The sequence below is a fragment of the Macaca mulatta genome, chromosome 19 (genome assembly GCF_049350105.2).
Source record: "Macaca mulatta isolate MMU2019108-1 chromosome 19, T2T-MMU8v2.0, whole genome shotgun sequence".
NCBI lineage: Eukaryota > Metazoa > Chordata > Mammalia > Primates > Cercopithecidae > Macaca > Macaca mulatta.
Genome location: NC_133424.1, coordinates 54165750 through 54187084, shown reverse-complemented (window position 1 = coordinate 54187084; position 21335 = coordinate 54165750). Strand labels below are relative to the sequence as shown.

Sequence of the window (21335 nt, the reverse complement as noted above, 5' to 3'; positions counted from 1 at the left end):
TACCCTGTGGGGCTCAGAGCGCCTGGATGGTCACACACAGGCACCATCCAGGACGTGGTCACCTACACCCGGCTATCCCTTGGGAAGACAGACCTCTCCTGTGTCCTTGCCGGGAGAAGGGGGGTATTATTGCTATTTGCTCCCAGAACACAACTCACCCCCACCCGCCCTCTCAGAGGTGGGCAACGTCCCTCCAGACAGGCTCTCTGGCGACTGCCTGCTCCTCCTCTACAGAGAGCAGCTCGGCCAGGTCAAAACCCTCAGTACAGACCCCTGGGTATGTCAGCACATGGAGGGCTGAGCCCATCACGACCACGGAGTAAGTCGGGATGAATCTCTCCAGTTCTGAAGCCCTGCTCTGTCCCAGGCTCCCCTTCTTGCATCTCAACGAGCCATGTTCCACGGGATTCCTGGGTAACTCCCCACTTCCTCCTGCGCCACCATGGGGAAGGTGTGGTAATCACAGGACAATCAGCTGGACAGAGAAGAGAGGACACCAAGGATGGTCAGGAACAAAGGAGAAACCCTGAGTCCCAGCTCAACCACCAGACCCCAGGGAGCAATAGAGTGACAGAGAACCGTCCCTTTGACCATGGGACTCACAGCCCCCACTGAGCAACCACCACAGGCCTCTCCTCCCAAGAGACATGAGAGATTCACCCTGCACAGCTCCAGGAAGCATAGTTTCCTCTGGGACACCCAGGTCCAGAATGTCTATCCTTGGAAGCTACAGCCAAGCTAGACACAATTAAAGAAAGGAAGGGTTCCTGTCACCAGGCGACACACAACTCACCCACAGCACAATGGGGTGTCCCTGTGACAGGGACCTGGTGCAGCTCCAGCAAGAGGGCAAAGGGTGCAAATGCGCATCCAGACCCAGACCCATGGGGACAGCAGGAGGCTGAGGCCCAGAACTGTGCTCCAACATACATGGTATGTGTGTGTCTGTGTGTGTCTCTTTTGTGTGTGCGTTTGTGTTTCTGCACACAGTGTGTGTTGAGGTTTGGTGACAGAATCACTGCTGAAACAGACAGAGGCCTCCACAATTCCCAGGGACCTGACACACAGACAAAAGGAAAAAGAGAAGGAGGGACAAGGAGGCAGGACTGAGAGGGGAGGGGACAGAGAGGTGCCCTGGGCACAGACCCTGCCCATGAGCCTGAGAAGTGCTCCTGCCCTGGAAAGAGGCTCAGCACAGAAGGAGGAAGGACAGCACAGCTGACAGCCGTGCCCAGAAAGTTTCTGGATCCCAGGCTCATCTCCACAGAGAAGACGCAGGCAGCACAGGCCATGGGGCCCCTCTCAGCCCCTCGCTGCACACTGCACATCACCTGGAAGGAGCTCCTGCTCACAGGTGAGGAGAGAACTTCCTGGGAGAGGACAGGAGGAGGAAGCAGAATCATTGGATGGGGTTTCCTGGAGACGATGGGGTTCTAAGAAATAAAAGAAGGCAGCTCTTTGGGAGGCTGAGGTGGGCGGATCATGAGTTCAGGAGTTCAATACCAGTCTGGTCAACACAGTGAAGCTCCGTCTCTACTAAAAATACAAAAAAGTTAACCAGGTGTGGTGATGTGCTCCTGTAATCCTAGCTGCTCGGGAGGCTGAGGCACGAGGTTTGCATGACCCTGGGAGGCAGAGGTGGTAGTGAGCTGAGATGGTGCCACTGCATGTCACCCTCGGAGAGAGTACGAGATTCCGTCTCAAAAAAGAAAGAAAGAAAGAAAAAACAAAAAGCAGGAAAGAAGGCTCTGTTGGAGCCTGGATAGGGGAAAATACACCAGAGAGGGACAGGGACTAAAACAGGAAAATCACATTGAACCGGAATTGGTAAGAGGTAGGAAAATCTCAAGTGCTCTATTTTCCGGGTTAATCAGCACGGGACACCACATTTTGTAAAATGATAATAACTATTATCAGATAACACTTCAAATGAAAATATAAGCAGGGCATTAAACACTGTCCTCAGCAAAAAACCTCAACAATTGGGGAAAGAATAAAAGAAAAAACCCAGGCATGGAGGGCCCTGGGAACTCTCACATCTACAAAAGTCTGCAGCCTGTCCCAGGCACTGGGGTGCAACCAAGATCATAAAAGTCCCTGTCCTCATGGAGCTCACACTGTCATGGGGAGGAAGACAGACATGCAAAGAGATCTAGAATGTGAGGTCAGGTGTTGACAAGTGCTCTGGAGGGAGCAGAGCAGGGAAAGGTCAGAAAGGGAAGACCCAGGGTCTCTGAAGGAGGTGTCAGGAAAGAAGCCTAAGGATGCCCTGATGTGAGCAGGACCTGAGGGTGTTGTGGAGGGAGCCATGAAGATCCCTGGGGAAGAGGATTCCAAACAAAAGAATGCCAAGGTCAGAAGGGTTGAAGGAATGGGGGTCATGTTGCTGACTTTCACCCAGTAGGATAGTAGGACACACACACACACACACACACACACACACAAACACACACACACACAAACACACACACAGACACAAAGGGGTGTGTGTGTGTCCTACTGTCCTACTGGAGTGTGTGTGTATCTTCAAGGCTGATGATTGAAGAGATCTTCTCAGGACCCAGGGCTCAATGCTTTCGCCCCCATACATAGGTCTCAATATTGACTGATGCTCTCTCCACCTCCTAGCATCACTTTTAATCTTCTGGAACCCGCCCACCACTGCTCAAGTCACGATTGAAGCCCAGCCAGCCAAAGTTTCCGAGGGGAAGGATGTTCTTCTACTTGTCCACAATTTGCCCCAGAATGTTACTGGCTACATCTGGTACAAAGGGCAAAAAACGGACCACCACCTTTACATTACATCATATGTAATAGACGCTGAAACAATTATACTTGGGCCTGCATACAGTGGACGAGAAACAGTATATTCCAATGCATCCCTGCTGATCCAGAATGCCACCTGGAAGGACACAGGATCCTACACCATAGAAATCATAAAGCGAGGTGATAGGACTGAAGGAGTAACTGGACATTATACCTTATACCGTGAGTGATTCCATACGATCCCTCGGTGTGGGGGTGCGGGGTGACTTCTACTTTGCACACACAGGAAGGTCAGGCCTAGACTGTGGCTGTGTCCCACTCTGCATTATGTCCCATGTTGGGGTTTTGGCATTTAGTGCAGGACACACACAGAGGAGACAAACATCAGCAGATCAGAATTCCTTTCCTGCCTCCAGACCCTGCAGACACTTGCTGCACAGGAAGGACAGTCTGATGGGGGGGGGGGTGCTCAGCAGGAGGAGATCAGTCTCAGCCAAGCACCTCATGCCCTTTTCATAAACTTCACCCTGAGAAAGACCCTGGAGAACTGAGCAGGGCTTTGCCTAAGAGGACCCCTGAGATACTCTCAGAGAAGCTCAGTCCTAGAAGCCTCAATCCCAGAACCTGTCCCTAAATCCTTACTCAAGATTAAGCTGAGGAGCCTGTGCCAGGGCTGGGTTGTGGCAGGGCTTACTGGGACAAAGGATTTACCAGCTGTCTGAGGACTGTGTCTCCTGGAGCTGCTCACCAGCCAGGGCTCAGCCCTCAGAGCCTCATCTGGGCAAGGACAGAGCTTTCTTCACCTGAGACTCAGAGTGGAGAGGACAGAAAGACAAGCTTTGTAGGCCATCAGCCAACTGCCTTGTGAGGCTTAGGACACTCCATAGAAAACATAATGTCCCCAGAAGCAGAAACAGAAGAGAGAAAATGTACCTGGCAGCAGCTTGTCCACAGGGATCTGACCTAAAGGTGCTCCCTCATAGAAATGAATAATAATAAATGCTGTTTGTGTGAACACCTCCACTGTGCCAAGCATTAGGTCAGGTCACTGTGAAGAATTTACAATTTATTCACAGATAGCACAAAAAGTCACAGTCCATTTGCCATTTAGCTTATTTGACTGAGAGAAAACTGAGGCACAGGAAGGCACAGTCACTGAACCAGAGTCACACAAACACAAAAGGCAGATCAGGGTCACATGAGGTCTGTCTGCAGCCACAGGCTCATCCTCTCCTCCACCAGAAGTGAGGGCTTATTGGGTTTCAAGGACCCTATAGTCACTTAGTGGCTCAAATCCTCTCTTCTTAGGCATCCAAACCTCAGAGGAGTGAGAGCAAATGGTCAGCTGATTAGTCTGTTCTCCAGAACTAAATCACCTGCCTCAATTGTCAGAGTCAGTGCAAAAAATGTCCAGGCCTCCCCCTCAGATCTTCAGCCCTATCACTGAACCTGAAATCCTGTGTTTCCCAAAGTGTCCATGTCACTGGCATGACAAGATAAAGGAGAGGAGCTTGTATTCTTTCCCACTTATGCCCTGCACCAGCTCAAGTCCAGTGAGAGACACACACTCAGGTGCTCTCACATAACAAATGAAGGAATTGAATGAAGAAATGAGTGATTCATAACCTCTTTAGAGACTGGATCTCAGATGTAGAATCCTAAGAGGTTCTAGCCACACCTGTCCCTTCTCTTTCAGAGGCTGACGCCCATGTTTCATCCCCCCACTAACTCTTGCCATTAAAGACACCCCACCTCATGTAACATTGAAGTTCCTTGGGCACTGGAGGGTTTTCAGGGCTCCCTGGTCCTGGACTGTGGAAATGGGGACACCTAGTCCCTGGGGTCTCTGAAGTCACTGTAGCCCCCACTGTTCACTGCCATGCTGTCTCTACCTCTCTCTGCTTCTCTGTGTCCCTCATCTTCCTCCCACTTCATTCTAACTGGCAAGCCCTGTCCTGCACAGCTTCTTCCTCCACCCCTAGCCCTTCCCCAGACACTCCCTCTAACTACGCTGACTGTTCTATTCCCTTCCTGCTAACACTGTGGAATGGCCCACCTCCCAGGAAATGGGAAATGCATAGAAATAAGCTGGAGTTGCCACTCCTGCCAGGCTTCATCTTGAGCTAATGTCCCCAGGTCACTAAGAGAATAAGCTTCCACTGTATCCCCATCCAGAGCTCTTTCCCTTTGTGAGGTTGTTCTGTGGACAAGACCGTGGGACAGGGATAGACAACTCCTCCATCCACTCTTATAATTCCCAGACAAGTTTTTCTGGCCTCCTGCACAAACAAAACCCATTGATCCAGAAGATGATTTGCAGTAAATGAAGATTTTAATGACTCCAAGTCTGCCAAACAGGAGGACAGAGGTTTATTATTACTCAAATCAGCCTCCCTAGTGGATCAGGGGTTAGAGATTTTCAAGGATAGTTTCAGGGACACAGGAGTAAAAAATGGGTACTGCTGATTGTTTGGGGATGGAATCATGCGGGCGGAGGGAAATGATCTGTTTGCGCTTGAATCCATCTCTAGGTGGGGACCACATGACTGGCAGAGCCTTTAGTCATGGGTATGGATGAGATCAGTGGGTTGCCAGAATGCAAAGAATGAGAAACATCTCAAAAGACCAACCTCAGGTTCTACAATAGTGATGTTATCTAGAGCAGCAATTAGTTACAAATGTTGCAAACTCTGACCAAATAACATTTGAGAAGTAAGGGATTATAGAAACTGTGCCTACATTTTAGCAGAATTCAGTTCCCTCCTGTAATCTTACTGTCATGGTCTTCACCAGTTTTACAAAGGCAATCCCTGGGCAAAAGAAGGGTATTAGTGTTATGGAGGAACTATTATCATTCTTGCTTCAAAGTTAAACCATAAACTAAATTCCTCCCATGGTTAGCCTAGCCTACGTCCAAGAATGAGTGCACAAAGGGTTTAAGGACAATGGGAACTTCCATCATCTATATCTAAGATATCCTTGGAAAGGGAAGCTGCAGAGAAAACATACCTTGGGGGGCAAAGTAAGACTGAAACTAAGACAATTCCAGTACTGCATGCTCCAGGTGAGAAACACAAGGTGAGCCAGGCAGGCAGTTGGAGAGGGAGGGACTCACAGAGGCACCAGGGGCTGTGACTGCTGGTCCCATGTCTTTCCATGACCCAATGCTGCTGCTCAATTCACACTTGAGAAAGTCTGTGTTTCTCCCACATAAAGCAGGCAGCCTCACAATCCCTGAGCCCTCAGATTGCCATCCGTCTTGTAACACACACACCTGCCATGGGCTTTTAAGGACCTGTGTGGGCTGAGAGTTGGGAAAGGCCATCCCTGTATATCTTTGGAGGCATCAAAGGTGCAACACAGGGCAATCTTCTCTCTGTTATCTGCACAGTGGAGACTCCCAAGCCATCCATCTCCAGCAGCAACTTAAACCCCTGGGAGGCCGTGGAGACTGTGATCTTATCCTGTGATCCTGATACTCAGGATGTAAGCTACCGGTGGTGGATAAATGGTCAGAGCCTCCGTAACAGTCACACGTTGCAGCTGTCCAAAAACAACAGGACCCTCACTCTATTTGTTGTCACAAGGGATACTGCAGGACCCTATGAATGTGAAATGAAGAATCCAGTGAGTGCCAGCCGCAGTGACCCAGTCACCCTGAATCTCATCTGTGAGTATCTTCTGTTCCTCTGTGAGCCAGGCTGCCATCCCAAATACACATGGCCAGAGGCCAGGCCTCCCAGTCCCTCTCAGGTCCAATACAGACACTTTTACTCCTGGACATCAAAGCTGGCCCTGAGTACTAAGAGTAGGCTTAGGCTTGATCAACAACAAGAAAAGGCTGCTCCTGTCATGGGAGAATCACGGTCCACAGCTTATGATGGGAGAAACAGGTGAATGTCTCAGGCTCCTGATCAGTGAACACAGCAGGGATTTGGCTGGGACTTCAGTATTGTGACTTAGCTCACAGGGTCACTGTGGCCCTTCCACAGACCCGGATTTTCCCTTCCCTCTGACAACATCTCCTGTGATTTCTTCTCTTTGCTCCAGATGGCCTGGACGCCCCCACCATTTCTTCTTCATACACCTATAACCACACAGGGGAACTCCCCAAGCTCTCCTGCCTCACAGACTCTCACCCACTGGCAGAGCATTCTTGGCTGATTGATGGGAAGTCCCAGCAATCAGCACAAGTGTTCTTTATCCCGCAAACCACTAAAACATATAGAAGGGTCTATATCTGTTTCATGCATAACTCAGCCACTGGTGGAACAAATTTCATAATCAAGAGGATCATAGTCCCTGGTAAGTGGATCCCTGGAGCATTGGCAATATGTTTTCCAGTGAAGTCTATCTGGCTATCAGGGAAGAGCCACATGCCCTCTGCAAAGGGCGAGGGAAAATCAAAATCCCAGGACCGGGAATATGTTTTTGCTCCAAAACCACCAGCTTTTGCGTGTACTCTTCACTCATTTTAGATCATTCTTTAGACTATACACTAACAATGAACAATGTGAAAGAAAATTCAGAAAAGAACTTTCATTCACATTAACATCAAAAGGAATAAAATATTTTGGAATAAGTTTAACCAAAAAGGTCTAAGGGTTATACCCTGAAAACTACAAAACATTACTGAAAGAAATTAAAGACGACATCAATAAATGGAAAGACATTTCATTCTCGCGAATTGGAAGAATCAATATTGTTAGTAAGACAATACTACCCAAATTGAGCTCCAGATTCAACACATCCGCTACCAGAATCCCAGTAACATTTTTTGCAGAATTACAAAAATCTGTCCAAAATCTGACCTGACAGGCTCTTATTAATGATGGCCACAAGAGAGACACTGAGAAAAAGATGCAACCATGAAAAGGTGGAAACTTTTGATGACATAGAAAATAGAAATCAGCCTCTCTCACATCCCAAAGCCCTCAAAAATATATGAGTGCAGCATGGCCAATATGGAATTGCCCAAAAACTAATCACCAAGCTAGAAACGTGGTGAGAGAGAAAAAAAAAAGGCAAGAATTTGTTTGGCTTATCACCTCCCACTTTGGCATACTAATCTGATGCTGAAAAGAAATGTTCACTGGAGCATTTCAGATTTTCAATCCTTCAGATTTGGGATGCTAAAGCAGTAACTATATGACAAATATTTCAGAATCAAGAAATGTCAGAAATCCAAAACACTTTTTGTCCTCAGTCTTATGCATAAGAAATACTCAATTTGTGAGAATTGTAGGCATCAAGCTGTACAGCAGATCTCTAGAACCTCCCCGTCTTGCATAACTCAAATTGCACACCCATGAACAACTTCTGATTCTCCCCAATCCCAGTTCCTGGCAACAAGCAGTCACTTCTCAGATTCACTCTGAAATCCACTTACATGAGGTCCCTAGAGTAGTAAAATAAATGGAATCGGAGAGTAGAGGGTCCAATGAAGGAAAATATTTGCAAAACTTCTCCCCAAATTTGTCTCATATCCATCAAACACACATGATCCATGAGTACCAGATTTCCAGCAGTTCATTCCCACCCTTTCCACCAGTCAGTTCTGCATTTGCAAATATCCACATGTGTTTCTGGAAAGATCCACATAGTCCTCACCTGTCCTCTGCAGAAGGAGAGGAAACTTAAAGAACCCAAAACAGGGAACATGGTTCTGCTCCCAAGCCACCAGGTCTTGCCTGTCCCCTTCACTCTTTCTAGATCATTCCTTGCACTCTGCTCTATCTTTGGAGGTCACTGGCTCAAGTAAGTCAGCATGAAACACCTGCAGAAAACTGCCCCACCTTGTGCCTCCACTGCCTGATGACTGAACTGACCTCCAGGCTTGACTCTGGTCTCCCCTGTCTTATTTCTGCTGAAACATCCAGTCCCAGGCCAGGATGCTCAGTATCTTCAGGATTTCAGGACAATGGGAAGTCCCATTATTACTCATCTCCAGAATATCCTTGGAAATGGAAACTTCAGAGAAATCACATCTAGGGGGGCAAAGTAGGACGGAATTTGGAAGGGGCCCAGCAGTTGTACATTCCAGGTAAGGAATCCAAGGTGAGCCAGCTGGTCAGTTGATTAGAGACGGACTGGAAGGGGTATCTGGGCCTGTGACTCCCACTGATGTGTCTGTCCATGACCCAACACTGCTGCTCAATTCACACTTGAGAAAGTCTGTGCTTCCCTAAGACAGAGCAGGCGGCCTCACAGTCTTTGAGCCCTTAGATCATCATGCATCTGTCTTGTGACACATGCACCAGCTGTTGACTTTCAAGGATTCAGGAGGGCTGAGAGGTGGGGGATGCCAACTCTGATTGAAGGATGCCTGTGGAGGAATCAAAGGTGCCACACCAGACAATCTTCTCTCTGTTGTCCACACAGCAGAGCTGCCCAAGCCCTACATCACCAGCAAAAACTTCAACCCCATGCAGAATAAGAATTCTGTAGCCTTAACTTGTGAACCTAAGACTCAGGGCTACACCTACATGTGGTGGGTAAATGGTCAGAGCCTCCCGGTCAGTCCCAGGCTAAAGCAACCCGGTGAAAACAGGATCCTCATTGTACCCAATGTCACAAGAAATGGCACAGGAACCTATGAATGTGAAATATGGGACCAAGTTGGTAGCATCTGCAGTGATCAGTCACCCTGGATGTCCTCTGTATCTTTGTTTCCTCTCTGGGCCAGGCCACCAGCTTAAATCCAAACGACCAGAGACCAGACATCTCAGTCTATCTAAGGTCCAAGTACAGGCAATTTTATTTCTGGACACCCGAGGGGGACATGACTCCCTGCCCTGGGAAAACCTGGGTAGGCACAGCCTTAACCAAGAATATAAGGGGAGGGGATGCTCTTGTCGTGGGAGACTTGGGGTCTACAGCCTGTGATGGGAGAAACAGGTGAATACCTCAGGACTTGGCTCAGTGAACACAGAAGGGGTTTGGCTGGGACTTGAGGGTGTGTCTTGGCTCAGGGGGACACTGTGTCAATTTAAGAGATCAGGAGCATCCCCTTCCCTTGGACGACATCACCTGTGGCTTTATTCCCTTTATTCCAGATGGTCCAGACGTCCCCAGGATTTTCCCTTCATTGATCGACTACCGTTCAGGACAAAACCTCTACTTGTCATGCTTCGCGGACTCTAATCCACCGGCAGAGTATACTTGGACGATAAATGGGAAGTTTCTGCAATCAGGACCAAGGATCTATATCCCCAAAATTACTACAAAGCATAGCGGGCTCTATCGTTGCTCTGCTCGTAACTCAGCCACTGGCAGCGAACGTTCTACATTAGAGACTATCAGAGTCTCAGGTAAGTGGATCCCTGCATCATTGGCAATAGAGTTTTAGGTGGAGTCTATCTGGCTTTCAGAGAAGAGTCAGAAAAACACTTTTATTCCCAGTCTGTGTTCCATGGGCAGAAGCAAATCCTAAATTCTCCTCTTGAACCCTCCCAATTTGTCTCTACAGACTCTCTTCTCCTTGTTTTCCTGTTTTCTAATGGCTGACTTTGTATCCAGTCTAAGAAGGGTAGGGAGGGGGCTTTTTCAGCCCTGAGCCCTGTGTTGGAAGAGGCTTCACAGAGGGACAAGAAGGAGAGTCTTCAAGGTCAGGTTGCTTCTCGCTGTCACCAACACATACCTTTCTGCCGCGTCTTTGTTTCTTTCACCTACTCCATGAGCTACAAGGAACATCTGAGGCTTTGAAACATTTTTCCCCCAAATTTTTCACATTTTTCCCCCAAATGAGAGGAGGAAGCCCCTTGGATGAGAGGAGCAGCCCAGACTGCTCCCTGCTCTGCTCCGGGCTTCTCCAGTGACTGGCCCTGCCTGACTCCACCTAGGGTGGGACCAGCATGTATGGAGAAAGAGCCCTGGTGACCTGTCCTGAATTCGGATAAATCGAACTGCCAGTTGAAGATAAGCCAAGGCTGCAGGGAAATAAGAAGAGAGGGAGCCTTGGGGCAGACCCTTGAGCTGTGTCCTGGCTCTGAAGTCACAGGCTGTATGAGGCTGTGCGCACAGCACGTGGGACACAGCACAGAGGACAGTAAGTGATGCACACTTGGAGAAATAGGGAGATTCACCTCTGGGCCTCTGCATGGCAGGAAAGGGGCAATGCCAAAAAAAGTGTATTTATAGAGTGTAAGACTACCAGGACACTTTATATATCTATTATAAGACTTATCATTAACTATTTTTAAGTATGCAACTTAGTGTTGTGTAACCATCACACTATCCATTTCCAGAACTTTTTCCTTTTACCATATTAAACCTCTGTACCCAGTAAACAGTAACTCTCACTCCTTCTCCCCCTAACTCTTAACATCCACCATGCTAGTGTCTGTCTCTACATAACTGGCTATTCTATCTTTCATAAATGGAATTATATAATAATTATCCTTTTGCATCTGGCTTATTTCAGTTAGCATAATGTCTTCAAGGTTCATCCATTTTGCATGGTGTATTGGAATTTTATTCCTTTTTAAGGTTAAATAACATTTTTCGATGTATAGATATACCGCATTTGCCTACCCACTTATCTTTCAATGGACTTTTCCGTTGTTTCCATTTTTGGCTATTGTGAGTAATGCTTCTCTGAATAACAGTGTGCAACTATTTGTTCAAATTTCTTTCAATTCTATAGGGAGTATGTCCAGAAGTGGAATTGCTGGATCAAATGGTAATTTATTGTTTAATTTCTTGAGAAACAGCCACACCACTTTTTACAGTGGCTATAACGTTTCCCATTCCCATCAGCAATGTACTAGAGCTCCAATTTTTCCACCTATTTGAAAAGACTTGTTGTTTTGTGTTGCGGTGATTGTTGTTGTTTATCAAAGCCATCCTTAAGTGTGTGAGGTGGTGTAACACTGTGGTTTTGATTTGCATGTCTCTAAGTATTCCTGAGGCTGAGGAACTTTGCATGGGCTTATTGGATATTTGTATATCTTCCTTGGAGAAAACTCTATTTTAATCCTTTGTTAATTTTTTTTTTTTTTTTTTTTTTTTTTTGAGACAGAGTCTCACTCTGTCGTCCAGGCTGGAGTGCAGTGGTCGGATCTCAGCTCACTGCAAGCTCTGCCTCTCGGGTTTACGCCATTCTCCTGTCTCAGCCTCTGGAGTAGCTGGGACTACAGACGCCCACCACCTCGCCCAGCTAGTTTTTTGTATTTTTAGTAGAGACGGGGTTTCACTGTGTTAGCCAGGATGGTCTCGATCTCCTGACCTCGTGATCCGCCCATCTCGGCCTCCCAAAGTGCTGGAATTCCAGGCTTGTGCCACCGCGCCCGGCCCTTTCTTCATTTTTTCATTGGGTTTTTGGATGTTTGCTGTTGTTGACTTGTAGTTTCACATGTATTCTGGAAATTAATTTCTTTTCACACTTATAATTTGCAAATATTTTTCTCATTTCATGGGTTGCATTTTTACTTTCTTGATAATGTTCTTCGATATATAAAAGGTTTTGATTTTTATGAAGTCCAATTTATCCATTTTATTTGTTGCCTATGCTTTTGTTGTTACAACCAAGAAATCATTGTGAAATCCAATATCATTGAGGTTTTCTCCTATGTTTTCTTCTAAGAATTGTACAGTTTTTGTTCTTATATTTAGATCTTTGATTCATTGTGGGTTAGGTATATGGTGTTAGGTAAAGGTTCCACTCATTCTTGCCCTTGGATATCCAGCTTTCCCAACATCGTTTGGTGAGAACGCTGTCCTTTCCCCATTGAACGATCTTGGCACACTCGATGAAAATAATTTGGCCATATATGCAAGTATTTCTTTCTGGGCTCTCTGTTCTATTGCATTAATTTCTATGTCTTTCATTATGCCAGTACCACACTGTATTGGTTACTGAGGCTTTGTAGTAAATGTTGAAATCAGGAAGTGTGAGTCCCTCCAGCTTCAATCTTTCTCTTCAAAGTTGTTTCTCTATTTAGAGTCATGAGATTCAACACAAATTTTAGGACAGATTTCTCTTTTACTGCAAAAATGTCACTGAGATTCTGATAGGAATTGTATTGAATCTGCAGCTCACTCTGGGTAGCATTGTCCTCCTGACAATATTGAGTCTTCTAATTCATGAAAACAAAATGTCTTTCAATTTATTGATGACATCATTAAGCAATATTTGATGGATTTCAGGTATAATCATTTCACCTCTTTGGTTAAACTTATTCCTAAATATTTTATTCTTTTTGATATTAATGCAAATTAAATTTTTTTCTTAATTTCCCTTCAGATTGTTCATTGTTAGTGTATTGAAATACGACTGATGTTTGAATGTTGATTTTGTATTGTGCAACATTACTGAATTCATTTATTAATTCTAATAGGTTTGTTCCATCTTTAGGATTTTCTACATATAACTTCAAGTTATCTGCGAACAGAAATAATTTTACTCCTTTCTTCCAATTTGAATGTCTTTTCTTAAATTCTTGCCTAATTTTTCTGACTAGACCTTTCAATACTACATTGAATAGACATGTCAAAAGCAGCATCCTTGTCTTGTTCCTGCTCATACAGGGAAATCTTTCAGTCTTTCTCCGTTGCATATGATGCTAGCATTGCGTTTTTCACATATTGCCTTTATGTTGAGGTGGTTTCCTTCCATTATTAGTTAGAATATTTTTATTATGAAAAAATATGGAATTTCATTAAATGCTTTTATTGATTCAATCTTATTACTGATTTTACTTCTATTCATATATTTGTGTTTTTCTAGGAATCTGTCTATTTCATCTACGTTATCCAGTTTATTGGCATACAATTATTTATAGTACTTTCATAATCATTATTTTATTAGAATTGATAGTAATCGCTTCGTTTTCTTTTTTGTTGTTCTTGTTGTTGTTGTTTTTGGAAGAGAGAGAGACAGGATCTCACTCTGTAGGCCAGCCCAGGCTGAAATACAGTGGTGTGATTATGGCTTACTGCAGCCTCAACCTCCTAGGCTCAAGCAATTCTCCTTCTTCAGCCTCCCAAGATACTAGGACTATAGATACATGCCACCATGCCCAGCTAATTGGTTTTTAATTTTCTTTGTAGAGAGAGGGTCTCCCCGGGTTACCTATGCCGGTCCAAACACCTGGCCTCAATAAATCCTCCCACTGTGACCTCCCAAAGTGCTAGGATTAAAATATGACCCACCATGCTCAGACTCCATTTTCATTTCTGATTTTAGTAATTTTAATCTTCTCTCTTTTTTTCTTAGTCAGTCTAGTTAATGGTCATCAATTTTGTTGATTTTATTTTGAAGAATCAACTTTTGGTTTCAATAATTTCCTCTATCTTTTTCCATTCTCCATTTTATTTTTATCCACTCTAATCCTTATTGTTTCCTTCATTCACTGTGCTTGGGTTTAGTTTGTTCTTCTTTCATATCCTAACGTATGAGAGAGCTTGCATCATACCATTCTTTTAAGGTTTCATGCAGTCAATGAAACAAGATGCCACATAGAGATGAACCAATGTCAGCGGCTATATTACTACCATCTTCATTAGCCGTCAGGTCAAATAGTCCTAGAATTGAACCGCAGATCCACCTATTACTAGCCATATGACAACAGGAAAGATTTTATTTTATTTTTTTTTAATTTATTTATTATTATTATACTTTAAGTTGTAGGGTACATGTGCATAACGTGCAGGTTTGTTACATATGTATACTTGTGCCATGTTGGTGTGCTGCACCCATCAACTCGTCATTTACATCAGGTATAACTCCCAATGCAATCCCTCCCCCCTCCCCCCTCCCCATGATAGGCCCCGGTGTGTGATGTTCCCCTTCCTGAGTCCAAGTGATCTCATTGTTCAGTTCCCACCTATGAGTGAGAACATGCGGTGTTTGGTTTTCTGTTCTTGTGATAGTTTGCTAAGAATGATGGTTTCCAGCTGCATCCATGTCCCTACAAAGGACACAAACTCATCCTTTTTGATGGCTGCATAGTATTCCATGGTGTATATGTACCACATTTTCTTAATCCAATCTGTCACTGATGGACATTTGGGTTGATTCCAAGTCTTTGCTATTGTGAATAGTGCTGCAATAAACATACGTGTGCATGTGTCTTTATAGCAGCATAATTTATAATCCTTTGGGTATATACCCAGTAATGGGATGGCTGGGTCGTATGGTACATCTAGTTCTAGATCCTTGAGAAATCGCCATACTGTTTTCCATAATGGTTGAACTAGTTTACAATCCCACCAACAGTGTAAAAGTGTTCCTATTTCTCCACATCCTCTCCAGCACCTGTTGTTTCCTGAATTTTTGTGTTCTTTTTTTCTTTTTTTGAGGCGGAGTCTCCCTCTGTGGCCCAGGCTGGAGTGCAGTGGCCGGATCTCAGCTCACTGCAAGCTCCGCCTCCCAGGTTTACACCATTCTCCTACCTCAGCCTCCCGAGTAGCTGGGACTACAGGCGCCCGCCACCTCACCCGGCTAGATTTTTGTATTTTTTAGTAGAGACGGGGTTTCACCGTGTTAGCCAGGATGGTCTCGATCTCCTGACCTTGTGATCCGCCCATCTCGGCCTCCCAAAGTGCCGGGATTACAGGCTTGAGCCACCGCGCCCGGCCGTTTCCTGACTTTTTAATGATCGCCATTCTAACTGGTGTGAGATGGTATCTCATTATGGTTTTGATTTGCATTTCTCTGATGGCCAGTGATGATGAGCATTTTTTCATGTGTCTGTTGGCTGTATGAATGTCTTCTTTTGAGAAATGTCTGTTCATATCCTTTGCCCACTTTTTGATGGGGTTGTTTGTTTTTTTCTTGTAAATTTGTTTGAGTTCTTTGTAGGTTCTGGATATTCGCCCTTTGTCAGATGAGTAGATTGCAAAAATTTTCTCCCATTCTATAGGTTGCCTGTTCACTCTGATGGTAGTTTCTTTTGCTGTGCAGAAGCTCTTTAGTTTAATGAGATCCCATTTGTCAATTTTGGCTTTTGCTGCTGTTGCTTTTGGTGTTTTAGACATGAAGTCTTTGCCCATGCCTATGTCCTGAATGGTACTACCTAGGTTTTCCTCTAGGATTTTTATGGTATTAGGTCTAACATTTAAGTCTCTAATCCATCTTGAATTAATTTTCGTATAAGGAGTAAGGAAAGGATCCAGTTTCAGCTTTCTACTTATGGCTAGCCAATTTTCCCAGCACCATTTATTAAATAGGGAATCCTTTCCCCATTTCTTGTTTCTCTCAGGTTTGTCAAAGATCAGATGGCTGTAGATGTGTGGTATTATTTCTGGGGACTCTGTTCTGTTCCATTGGTCTATATCTCTGTTTTGGTACAAGTACCATGCTGTTTCGGTTACTGTAGCCTTGTAGTATAGTTTGAAGTCAGGTAGTGTAATGCCTCCAGCTTTGTTCTTTTGACATAGGATTGTCTTGGAGATGCCGGCTCTTTTTTGGTTCCATATGAACTTTAAAGCAGTTTTTTCCAATTATGTGAAGAAATTCATTGGTAGCTTGATGGGGATGGCATTGAATCTATAAATTACCTTGGGCAGTATGGCCATTTTCACGATATTGATTCTTCCTATCCATGAGCATGGTATGTTCTTCCATTTGTTTGTGTCCTCTTTTATTTCACTGAGCAGTGGTTTGTAGTTCTCCTTGAAGAGGTCCTTTACATCCCTTGTAAGTTGGATTCCTAGGTATTTTATTCTCTTTGAAGCAATTGTGAATGGAAGTTCATTCCTGATTTGGCTCTCTGTTTGTCTGTTACTGGTGTATAAGAATGCTTGTGATTTTTGCACATTAATTTTGTATCCTGAGACTTTGCTGAAGTTGCTTATCAGCTTAAGGAGATTTTGGGCTGAGACAATGGGGTTTTCTAAATATACAATCATGTCATCTGCAAACAGGGACAATTTGACTTCTTCTTTTCCTAACTGAATACCCTTGATTTCTTTCTCTTGCCTGATTGCCCTAGCCAGAACTTCCAACACTATGTTGAATAGGAGTGGTGAGAGAGGGCATCCCTGTCTTGTGCCAGTTTTCAAAGGGAATTTTTCCAGGTTTTGCCCATTCAGTATGATATTGGCTGTGGGTTTGTCATAAATAGCTCTTATTATTTTGAGATACGTTCCATCGACACCGAATTTATTGAGCGTTTTTAGCATGAAGGGCTGTTGAATTTTGTCAAAAGCTTTTTCTGCATGTATTGAGATAATCATGTGGTTCTTGTCTTTGGTTCTGTTTATATGCTGGATTGTTTATTGATTTGCGAATGTTGAACCAGCCTTGCATCCCAGGGATGAAGCCCACCTGATCATGGTGGATAAGCTTTTTGATGTGCTGCTGGGTTCGGTTTGCCAGTATTTTATTGAGGATTTTTGCATCGATGTTCATCAGGGATATTGGTCTAAAATTCTCTTTCTTTGTTGTGTCTCTGCCAGGCTTTGGGATCAGGATGATGTTGGCCTCATAAAATGAGTTAGGGAGGATTCCCTCTTTTTCTATTGATTGGAATAGTTTCAGAAGGAATGGTACCAACTCCTCCTTGTACCTCTGGTAGAATTCAGCTGTGAATCCATCTGGTCCTGGACTTTTTTTGGTTGGTAGGGTATTAATTATTGCCTCAATTTCAGAGCCTGCTATTGGTCTATTCAGGGATTCAACTTCTTCCTGGTTTAGTCTTGGAAGAATGTAAGTGTCCAGGAAATTATCCATTTCTTCTAGATTTTCCAGTTTATTTGCATAGAGGTGTTTATAGTATTCTCTGATGGTAGTTTGTATTTCTGTGGGGTGGTGGTGATATCCCCTTTATCATTTTCAATTGCGCCGATTTGATTCTTCTCTCTTTTCTACTTTATTAGTCTTGCTAGCGGTCTGTCAATTTTGTTGATCTTGTCAAAAAACCAACTCCTGGATTCATTGATTTTTTGGAGGGTTTTTTGTGTCTCTATCTCCTTCAGTTCTGCTCTGATCTTAGTTATTTCTTGCCTTCTGCTAGCTTTCGAATGTGTTTGCTCTTGCTTCTCTAGTTCTTTTAATTGTGATGTTAGAGTGTCAATTTTAGATCTTTCCAGCTTTCTCTTGTGGGCATTTGGTGCTGTAAATTTCCCTCTACACACTGCTTTAAATGTGTCCCAGAGATTCTGGTATGTTGTATCTTTGTTCTCATTGGTTTCAAAGAACATCTTTATTTCTGCCTTCATTTCGTTATGTACCCAGTAGTCATTCAGGAGCAGGTTATTCAGTTTCCATGTAGTTGAGAGGTTTTGACTGAGTTTCTTAGTCCTGAGTTCTAGTTTGATTGCACTGTGGTCTGAGAGACAGTTTGTTATAATTTCTGTTCTTGTACATTTGCTGAGGAGTGCTTTACTTCCAAGTACGTGGTCGATTTTGGAGTAAGTACAATGTGGTGCTGAGAAGAATGTATATTCTGTTGATTTGGGGTGGAGAGTTCTATAGATGTCTATTAGGTCTGCTTGCTGCAGAGATGAGTTCAATTCCTGGATATCCTTGTCAACTTTCTGTCTCGTTGATCTGTCTAATGTTGACAGTGGAGTGTTGAAGTCTCCCATTATTAATGTATGGGAGTCTAAGTCTCTTTGTAAGTCTCTAAGGACTTGCTTTATGAATCTGGGAGCTCCTGTATTGGGTGTATATATATTTCGGATAGTTAGCTCTTCCTGTTGAATTGATCCCTTTACCATTATGTAATGGCCTTCTTTGTCTCTTTTGATCTTTGATGGTTTAAAGTCTGTTTTATCAGAGACTAGAATTGCAACCCCCGCTTTTTTTTGTTCTCCATTTGCTTGGTAAATCTTCCTCCATCCCTTTATTTTGAGCCTATGTATGTCTCTGCATGTGAGATGGGTCTCCTGAATACAGCAGACTGATGGGTCTTGACTCTTTATCCTTTTGCCAGTCTGTGTCTTTTAATTGGAGCATTTAGTCCATTTACATTTAAGGTTAAGATTGTTATGTGTGAACTTGATCCTGCCATTATGATATTAACTGGTTATTTTGCTCGTTAGTTGATGCAGTTTCTTCCTAGCCTCGATGGTCTTTACATTTTGGCATGTTTTTGCAATGGCTGGTACCGGTTGTTCCTTTCCATGTTTAGTGCTTCCTTCAGGGTCTCTTGTAAGGCAGGCCTAGTGGTGACAAAATCTCTCAGCATTTGCTTATCTGTAAAGGATTTTATTTCTCCTTCACTTATGAAACTTAGTTTGGCTGGATATGAAATTCTGGGTTTAAAATTCTTTTCTTTAAGAATGTTGAATATTGGCCCCCACTCTCTTCTGGCTTGGAGAGTTTCTGCCGAGAGATCTGCTGTTAGTCTGATGGGCTTCCCTTTGTGGGTAACCCGACCTTTCTCTCTGGCTGCCCTTAAGATTTTTTCCTTCATTTCAACTTTGGTGAATCTGGCAATTATGTGTCTTGGAGTTGCTCTTCTCGAGGAGTATCTTTGTGGCATTCTCTGTATTTCCTGGATTTGAATGTTGGCCTGCCCTACTAGGTTGGGGAAGTTCTCCTGGATGATATCCTGAAGAGTGTTTTCCAACTTGATTCCATTTTCCCCCTCACTTTCAGGCACCCCAATCAGACGTAGATTTGGTCTTTTTACATAATCCCATACTTCTTGCAGGCTTTGTTCATTTCTTTTTCTTCTTTTTTCTTTTGGTTTCTCTTCTCGCTTCATTTCATTCATTTGATCCTCAGTCGCTGATACTCTTTCTTCCAGTTGATCGAGTCGGTTACTGAAGCTTGTGCATTTGTCACGTATTTCTCGTGTCATGGTTTTCATCTCTTTCATTTCGTTTAGGACCTTCTCTGCATTAATTACCCTAGCCATTAATTCTTCCACTTTTTTTTCAAGATTTTTAGTTTCTTTGCACTGGGTACGTAATTCCTCCTTTAGCTCTGAGAAATTTGATGGACTGAAGCCTTCTTCTCTCATCTCGTCAAAGTCATTCTCCGTCCAGCTTTGATCCGTTGCTGGCGATGAGCTGCGCTCCTTTGCCGGGGGAGATGTGCTCTTATTTTTTGAATTTCCAGCTTTTCTGCCCTGCTTTTTCCCCATCTTTGTGGTTTTATCTGCCTCTGGTCTTTCATGATGGTGATGTACTGATGGGGTTTTGGTGTAGGTGTCCTTCCTGTTTGATAGTTTTCCTTCTAACAGTCAGGACCCTCAGCTGTAGGTCTGTTGGAGATTGCTTGAGGTCCACTGCAGACCCTGTTTGCCTGGGTATCAGCAGCAGAGGCTGCAGAAGATAGAATATTTCTGAACAGCGAGTGTCCCTGTCTGATTCTTGCTTTGGAAGCCTCCTCTCAGGGGTGTACTCCACCCTGTGAAGTGTGGGGTGTCAGACTGCCCCTAGTGGGGGATGTCTCCCAGTTAGGCTACTCAGGGGTCAGGGACCCACTTGAGCAGGGAGTCTGTCCCTTCTCAGATCTCAATCTCCATGTTGGGAGATCCACTGCTATCTTCAAAGCTGTCAGACAGAGTCGTTTGCGTCTGCAGAGGTTTCTGCTGTGTTTGTTATTGTTTACTGTGCCCTGTCCCCAGAGGTGGAGTCTACAGAGACAGGCAGGTTTCCTTGAGCTGCTGTGAGCTCCACCCAGTTCGAGCTTCCCAGCAGCTTTGTTTACCTACTTAAGCCTCAGCAATGGCGGGCGCCCCTCCCCCAGCCTCGCTGCTGTCTTGCCGGTAGATCACAGACTGCTGTGCTAGCAATGAGGGAGGCTCCATGGGTGTGGGACCCTCCCGGCCAGGTGTGGGATATGATCTCCTGGTGTGCCTGTTTGCTTAAAGCGCAGTATTGGGGTGGGAGTTACCCGATTTTCCAGGTGTTGTGTGTCTCAGTTCCCCTGGCTAGGAAAAGGGATTCCCTTCCCCCTTGTGCTTCCCAGGTGCGTCAGCTCTCGCTGGTCGGGCTGCAGCACCTGACCAGCACCGATCGTCCGGCACTCCCCAGTGAGATGAACCCAGTACCTCAGTTGAAAATGCAGAAATCACCGGTCTTCTGTGTCGCTCGCGCTGGGAGTTGGAGACTGGAGCTGTTCCTATTCGGCCATCTTGCTCCGCCCCCACACAGGAAAGATTTTAAACAACCCTAAGCTTCTATCTTTTCTGACTTCTGGTCTGTCTTCTGTCTTTTCATTGGCAAAATGGAAATAATGTCTACCCATCAGGGTTATTGTGTGAATTAAATGAAGTACAGGTAAAGTATGTAGGACAGGGCCTGGCATATAGGACGTGCCCCTCAATAGTACCTATTTCTATGTATATATAGAAAAAGAGGTACCACTTAACACACTAGGACATGGTTACTGACTACTTGTGGGAGACCAAATAAAAAATCTAAGTGCAAAGACTCAAGCCTGGTATGTTACTTTTTACCAACTGAGATGTATCCATTATGAGATTAGACATATAAGATAATTTATCAGGGAAGACACTTGTGAGGGAATGTGGGGAGGGCATGAAAATAGTATGGGACAACCCACAGACCACTATGCAAAGCTGATTTCTGTGAAAAAGAAAGAGAAAGAAGTTTTAAGTATCAATACAGTTCTAACAGAGTTTTTGCAAGGCTGATGGGGAGTCCTCCAA

The 21335-nt window shown here is 44.4% G+C and overlaps 1 pseudogene; it reads left to right on the top strand.

Annotated features, from left to right (window-relative positions):
* Window positions 1-1233: 1233 nt before the first annotated feature.
* On the top strand, window positions 1234-10114 carry LOC718899 (pregnancy-specific beta-1-glycoprotein 7-like; annotated as a pseudogene).
* The last annotated feature ends 11221 nt before the right edge of the window (window positions 10115-21335 follow it).